The sequence below is a fragment of the Carettochelys insculpta genome, chromosome 30 (genome assembly GCF_033958435.1).
Source record: "Carettochelys insculpta isolate YL-2023 chromosome 30, ASM3395843v1, whole genome shotgun sequence".
Taxonomy (NCBI): domain Eukaryota; kingdom Metazoa; phylum Chordata; order Testudines; family Carettochelyidae; genus Carettochelys; species Carettochelys insculpta.
Window position 1 is genome coordinate 9,606,888 of NC_134166.1, and position 6,383 is coordinate 9,613,270.

Genomic DNA, 6,383 nt, shown 5'->3' on the forward strand with positions numbered 1-6,383 from the left:
CCAACTGATGCAAAGAAAGTCACCCTAGGGGCCCATGGAAGAGCCTTCCCTCCAGCATGTTTAATATTTGTTGAGTCCCTTGACACTGCTTCAGCGACCTGGCTGGATGTGATGAGAGGCCTCTACCCTCCATTCCTTCCCTGTCACTACCCATTTCTTGTTTCTCCTCTTAGAGTTGTGTTGGGAGTTGCTGGGGGCAGGGGCTGTCTTTGTGTTCTGGGCTGAGCACCAGGAGGTCTGAGGCCGTGATGGAGGCATCACCATATAACTTTACGCAGGATTGAGAGTTGGCAGGTATTTAAGGGCTTTCGCTCACAAGCTGCCCCATGAAGCAGGCGAAGGGTTATTAATCACTATTATTGATCAGTGTTATTTCCCTTTTACACAGGGAACATAAGAACATAAGAATGGCCATACTGGGTCAGACCAAAGGTCCATCCAGCCCAGCATCCCATCTGCCGACGGTGGCCAATGCCAGGTGCCCCAGAGAAGAACAGAAGACAATGATCAAGTGATTTATCTCCTGCCATCCATCTCCTGCCCTTGTTCTGAAGGCTAGGGGCACCATACTTTATCCCTGGCTAATAGCCATTTATGGACCTAACCTGCAAAAATTTATCAAGCTCTTTTTTAAACCCTAATAGAGTCCTGGCCTTCACAGCCTCCTCCGGCAAGGAGTTCCACAGGTTGACTGTACGCTGTGTGAAGAAAAATTTCCTTTTATTAGTTTTGAACCTACTACCCATCAATTTCATTTGGTGTCCCCTAGTTCTTGTATTATGGGAAAAGGTAAATAATTTTTCTATATTCACTTTCTCCACACCATTCATGATTTTATATACCTCTATCATATTGCCCCTCAATCGCCTCTTTTCCAAACTGAAAAGTCCCAGTCTCTCTAGCCTCTCCCCATATGGGACCCGTTCCAAGCCCCTAATCATCTTAGTCGCCCTTTTCTGAACCTTTTCTAATGCCAATATATCTTTTTTGAGGTGAGGAGACCACATCTGCACACAGTACTCAAGATGTGGGCGTACCACAGTTTTATATAGGGGAAGTATGATATCTTTTGTCTTATTATCGATCCCTTTTTTAATAATTCCTAACATCCTATTTGCCTTACTAACTGCCGCTGCACACTGCGTGGATAGGGAAGGAGGAGCAGATGCTCCAGAGCTCAGCAAAACCTTTCAGCTACAACCCTGTCAACACAAACTCTTTCAAAAAGGAGCTGACTCCTCTTCCCCATCACTTGATTGGTTGAAAAATTACACAATTAGAAAATAATAATCATTATACAAGTGGGTTCAATTTCTTTGCCTTCTGAGTTCCAAGCTTTTCAGAGCCACACAGTTTCACCTTTCCTCCGTAATAAGGAGAACCATAAACTTTTAGGTGAGACTGACACAGCTGAGAGGTTCATGTCATCACCTGACTCCAGGAGCTGGAGCTTGCAGGAAAGCAGCAAGTAAGGCAGGACTTGGGATAAAATCACTGCTGTCGGCAACAGGCTCCACACCCACCTGGGCACATTTAAAAATCTGGCCCCAGCTGTTGAGAATTAACTGGCCCAAGGTTACACAGGGAGCCAGAGAAACCCTGAATTGTTGCCTAAACAACAGACCATCCTTCTGGGCACTGAACACGGGGAATCCCCTGATTTGCTGGTATTTACCCCTGTTTCAGAGAGGAACATAGCTTGTGATTAGGGAAGGCGGTCCTTAAACCTGGGTTCAAAGTGAATCACACTGGCATGAATGACTAGCCTCTAGGACAGAGCAAAAGCAAAAGGCCGGGGGACTCTGAAGGGGCATTTCCAGTCACTCAGCACTAATAATGCAACCAGCGCAGGGCTCAGGTTGGAAGTGTCCCCTCCGGCCAGTGGTTTGGAGACAGGAGCAGAGCCAGCAGGAGAACTGATGTCCACAGCGAGTGCTTACAAACCACCTTTCACCCAGTGGCTACCTCAGGAGAAACCCTTCTGAGGCACCGTGGTCCTGCCCTTCTGGAATCCAGCTTTGGGTGGGGGCACAGATGTGAAACGGGTGATAACGAAAGTTTTGAAGAAAAGAATATTGGTGTTTGAGAGGCGTTGTTACAGAAAGATCCTGAGAATAGGATGGATGCAGAAGGTCACCAATGAGGAATTATGTAGGAAGTTACGGCTGAAAGAGACCCTGCTGCAGAAGGTTATACAACGCAAGTTACCGCTCTTAGGGCACATTTCCAAAATGAACGACGAACAAAAAATCAAGACCCTGGTATTTGGCATAATGGGCTGTTTGAATGGGAGAGGCAGACCCCAAAGAGAATGGGCAGATGATGTAGTAGACTGGTGGAGAGCTAGTCTATAGAAGCAAAGCCACTCTGCACTGGACAGGGAGAGATGGAAGGAAATAGTGACGGAGGCATCGGACACCAACAGGCGCTGAGCCCATGGTTGTTGATGATAATGATGATGATGATGGCAGCATGTTTGTATAACCCAGCACAGCCTCCTGGCACGATGGGGTCATAGACAGGTAGAATTTAAAGCCAGAAGGGACCATCTAGTCCAGGGGTCAGCAACCTTTCCAAGGCGGAGTGCTGAAATTTGACCTTTTGACGTCTATGGCCAGTCCAAGTGCCAGTGATACTTTATAAGTCACTAATAGTCCTATTTACAACAGCTTCGTGAATAAATCAGTGGAGATGCAGAGATTTACCACTTAGGCAGTGGTTGGGAGCATTAGCTAGTCTTCTGTTAATCCACAGGGGGCCTGGCTTTGATCACGCTCCCACAGTACGGCGGAGGAGGGCAGGGCCGAGCTCATGGGCGGATGAGCCTGCGCTGGAGGTTGCTGATTCCTTATCTAGTCTGTCCCCCTGCGCATTACAAGCCAGGAATTTTCACTTAGTTCCTCCTGTGCTAAGCCCAGTAACGTTTTTCTGGCTCAGGGCTTGTCTACACGCTGTGCGTGTGTGTGTGGAAAAAGCCCTTTTTCGGAAAGCAAACAGACAAACAAACAAACCCCGACACCCACGCGGCAGAGCCTGTTATTGTGGAATCACAGGGCATTTAACTCAAAATAACAGCTCCACCAAAACGAACGAGTTTCGCCAACCCTCCCTGCTTTTCAGTTTCAAACTTGACTCAGCGTGTACGAAGCAGAGGTCGTTACAACTTAATTGGCCTGCGGGAAGGCCGCCCGTCATTGCTTGGATTTCGAAATTGGGCTCTCGAGCGTGAATGCTCCATAGCAAAATGCTCTTGCAGCTGGGATGCTCCTTTCAGAAATAACTGGTTTCGGCATTAGAATGTTGAAATAAGTTATTTATGAAAAACCCTGCAGTGTGGACATAGCCTAAGAGAGGAAGCCAGGCCTGGTTTGAAGATGTCAAGAGATGCGGCATCCCTGTTTCCCTTGTTGTTCATCCCAAGGCCCAGTCTCCCTCCCAGTTAGAAGCGTGGCCCGAATTTCTACCTGGAATTTATCTGACTTCAGCTGCCAGCCCCTGGCTCCTGTTCTGCTGTTCTCCACTCACTCAAAGAGCCCATTTGCACCCGTTATTGTCTCCCTGGGAAAGCATTCCTCTGCTGTAATCCAGCCACCTGTCACCCTTCCCTTTGATCAGATGAACAACTGAGCTCTGTATGGCTCTCAGGAGGAGGCGTTGGCAAATTGCTGGTGTGGCCCTTTGCTGCTCCCTTGCCACCTTTTTAGGACATTTAGGAGGGCTGCCTTAACGAACCGCCATTAGCTGCAGTGCACCTGATTCGAAGGCATTTGAGCCACTGAGCACATAGCAAAGGGCCGGACTCACCCGGCATCATGCCTTGATGATGCAGGGCAGGTGGGGCTTTTACAGGGCAATCTTTCTGCCTGCACAAGGAGAAGATGAATCTCCTGTGGTGAAGGCACTGAGTAGACAGCTGGGTCGAGCTCTTGGCTCTGCCACAGTTCCCAGGACAGCCGTGGGCACTTTTCTTAATCTCACCCAAGCAGCTGTCAAGTGGGGAGGATAATCTCTCTTCTGCTAGTGGGTTGTGAGCACTTTGGGTTCCCTCTCTCTTGAGATGACTGTGCAGCACCTGTGGCAGCCCTTGGTCTGGTCTGGGAGTGCTTAATAATTGTGTCATTACCTGCTGGGGCGAGCCATTTGTTGGGAGCCCCAAGGACATCTAACAGCACCAACAGTGAACTGTGAATCCAATCCTGCACTTGTTGGTCAATCACAGCAAGGGACGAGTCCAGGCAGGGCAGGGTAATGGGGGGAGCAATTTCCTAGCTGCCCCATCTCCAGCCGCTGGGCAGAGAGACAGGGAGGGGAGGAGATGACACCAGGAGATCGGGGCATTTGCTCCAAGCTCCAGCACGGCAGGCGCAGAGCAGGTTTTGGGGCGGGTCTGCAGACTCCCAGCTGCGGGACCCAATCCCCCCACATTGGCTGCAGTGGGGGATTGACGAGAGATACCGTCTCGTCAATCAGCACCCGCTCTGCGCTGCGAAAGGAATCCCAGCTCAACAAAGAGGCCGTGCTGGGTCGGCCATTCGGGCTGGGGACGGAGCACGTTCCAGCAGCGCAGAATGCCAGGCTGGCAGAGGGAGACAGTGGGGGTGTCTTGTGGGATCCCACGCACCCCTGCACACACGCACGCAGGAAGGTAAACACTGAGGCTAGTGCTGCACAGCTGTCTGACCCAGGGCCGGGGGCGAGCAGGGGTCAGCTGGGATCCCAAAGACGTATTAAGTTCCAGGAGATTTTTCCTGTGCACGAGAAACTTTGCCAGCACTTCGAATAAAACTTTGATTCTTAATTCTCTGTATTCTGTTACACCCCTCCCTCCTCCCAGGCCCTGATCTTGTTCTCATTTACCCTGGTCTGAAGAAGGAGAAATTCCAGGGGAAAGGTTCCCCTGTGTAAAATCAGCCTGCACAAACTCAGCATTAGCCCAACTCTGGGACTCTGCTCACCTGCATCTAAACAGTGTCTCTTAAACCTTTTTGTGACTAGAGAACACCAAACAATAATATTTTTTATGTGGAACATCTCTGAAAATTTTCTTCCAAAAAAAAAATTGTTCTCAGACCAAAAAAAAACCAAACCAAACCAAACCCCCCCAAACAGCCACATATAAAGCAAAGACTAAATGAAGTCATTGAATCAGGTGCCAGAGTGATGAAGAAGTGAAATTGTATTTGGTCTTAATAACAGAAAATAGAGCCCACCAGTGCATGTTTTCAATGGCTCATGGCACACCTGCGAGTTGGTCACAGAACACCTGTGGGCCATGGAACATCATTTAAGAAACATCGGTTTAAGAGATTTCAGTGCAGGGCTACAGCAAGGAACAGTGTATTGCCGGGAGTCCAGGCTATCAGATCAGAACCATCCCCTGCTCTATCTTCACCCCAGCTAGGAGTGGCCTCTGCCCTTACCTTGCGCCCAGAGAAAGCGGGACGGTTTGCAGCTGGTGTCCACGTTGGCAGGACTCTGGGTGGACCCTGAGATGGAAAGAACCCAATTTCCCCCTTTGCCTGGGTCTGAAAAATTTCCTCACGCCGTGAGCTGAGCTGAGTAAAGTTGATGCCGCACAGTGCCAAGGTTCAGCTGCAGAGGCGAGCGGGCAAGGGCTCTTAAATGCTGGTTCGATGATCAGATAAGAGGCTCTGAAAAGCCCTGAGCTCCCATCTCTTTTATGCTCTTTTTTTCCCCCTTCCCCTGTTACAAAACTTTGTCCAAGTTCAATTGAATGAAAGGATTATTTTTTAAAAGGAGGGGGCGGCAGAGGCAGTTGATTGACAGGCCCAAAGGCCCTATCACAGGAGGATGGGGCTGGTAGGGATTGGAGGGGCCTGAGGAGGGTGGGAGGAGCTGGGGAGGGTGAAAGAAAAAAGGAAAGAAAGACAGAAAAAGAACTGGCAGTGAAAAGTGGGAGGTGGGGGGAAGGATGGAGAGTGAAAGTTTGAGAGGAAAGTTAATGAGGTGGAAATCAATCCCTCTCTCAGAGAGGGTCACATTACCGCTCCCCAAGAGCGGGAGGGATGGCAAACAACAGGCACCAGCGAAGGATTTCCTTACCAGGCCCAATCCCCACCAAGCTGTGTGGGTTTAAAGGGCACGGAAAGCCAGGCTTAGCAGGTCTCCATGCTAGGCCCTGTCTGTCCGTACCAGTGTCAGTTAGCGCAGGACAAAGAGAGCTGTGCTGTGATGGTGTAATGCAGCCATCACCTTGGGGCTTGGCAGCAGGTCAGGGATACCCCAGCAGCCACCTGGATGAGCATCCCCAGACTGGAGGTTCCTGGAGGGAAGGAAGGTGCAAACAGGACAGGCTGGGACTCATTCACAGGGCCTGGCTCTCCCCTGCCCTGGCACCTTGCAGAGCTTTGTATACCCGGGCA

General features: G+C 50.0%; 1 protein-coding gene across 1 annotated transcript in view; it reads right to left on the reverse strand.

The window, feature by feature from the left end:
• The window catches only part of KCNJ10 (potassium inwardly rectifying channel subfamily J member 10), a 60,065-nt gene extending 54,463 nt beyond the window's left edge, over window positions 1-5,602 (reverse strand). Inside the window, exon 1 of the mRNA XM_074981248.1 lies at window positions 5,421-5,602. The gene's annotated coding sequence lies outside the window, so the exon portion shown is untranslated. The remainder of the gene's footprint in view (window positions 1-5,420) is intronic.
• Between the last annotated feature and the right edge of the window lie 781 nt (window positions 5,603-6,383).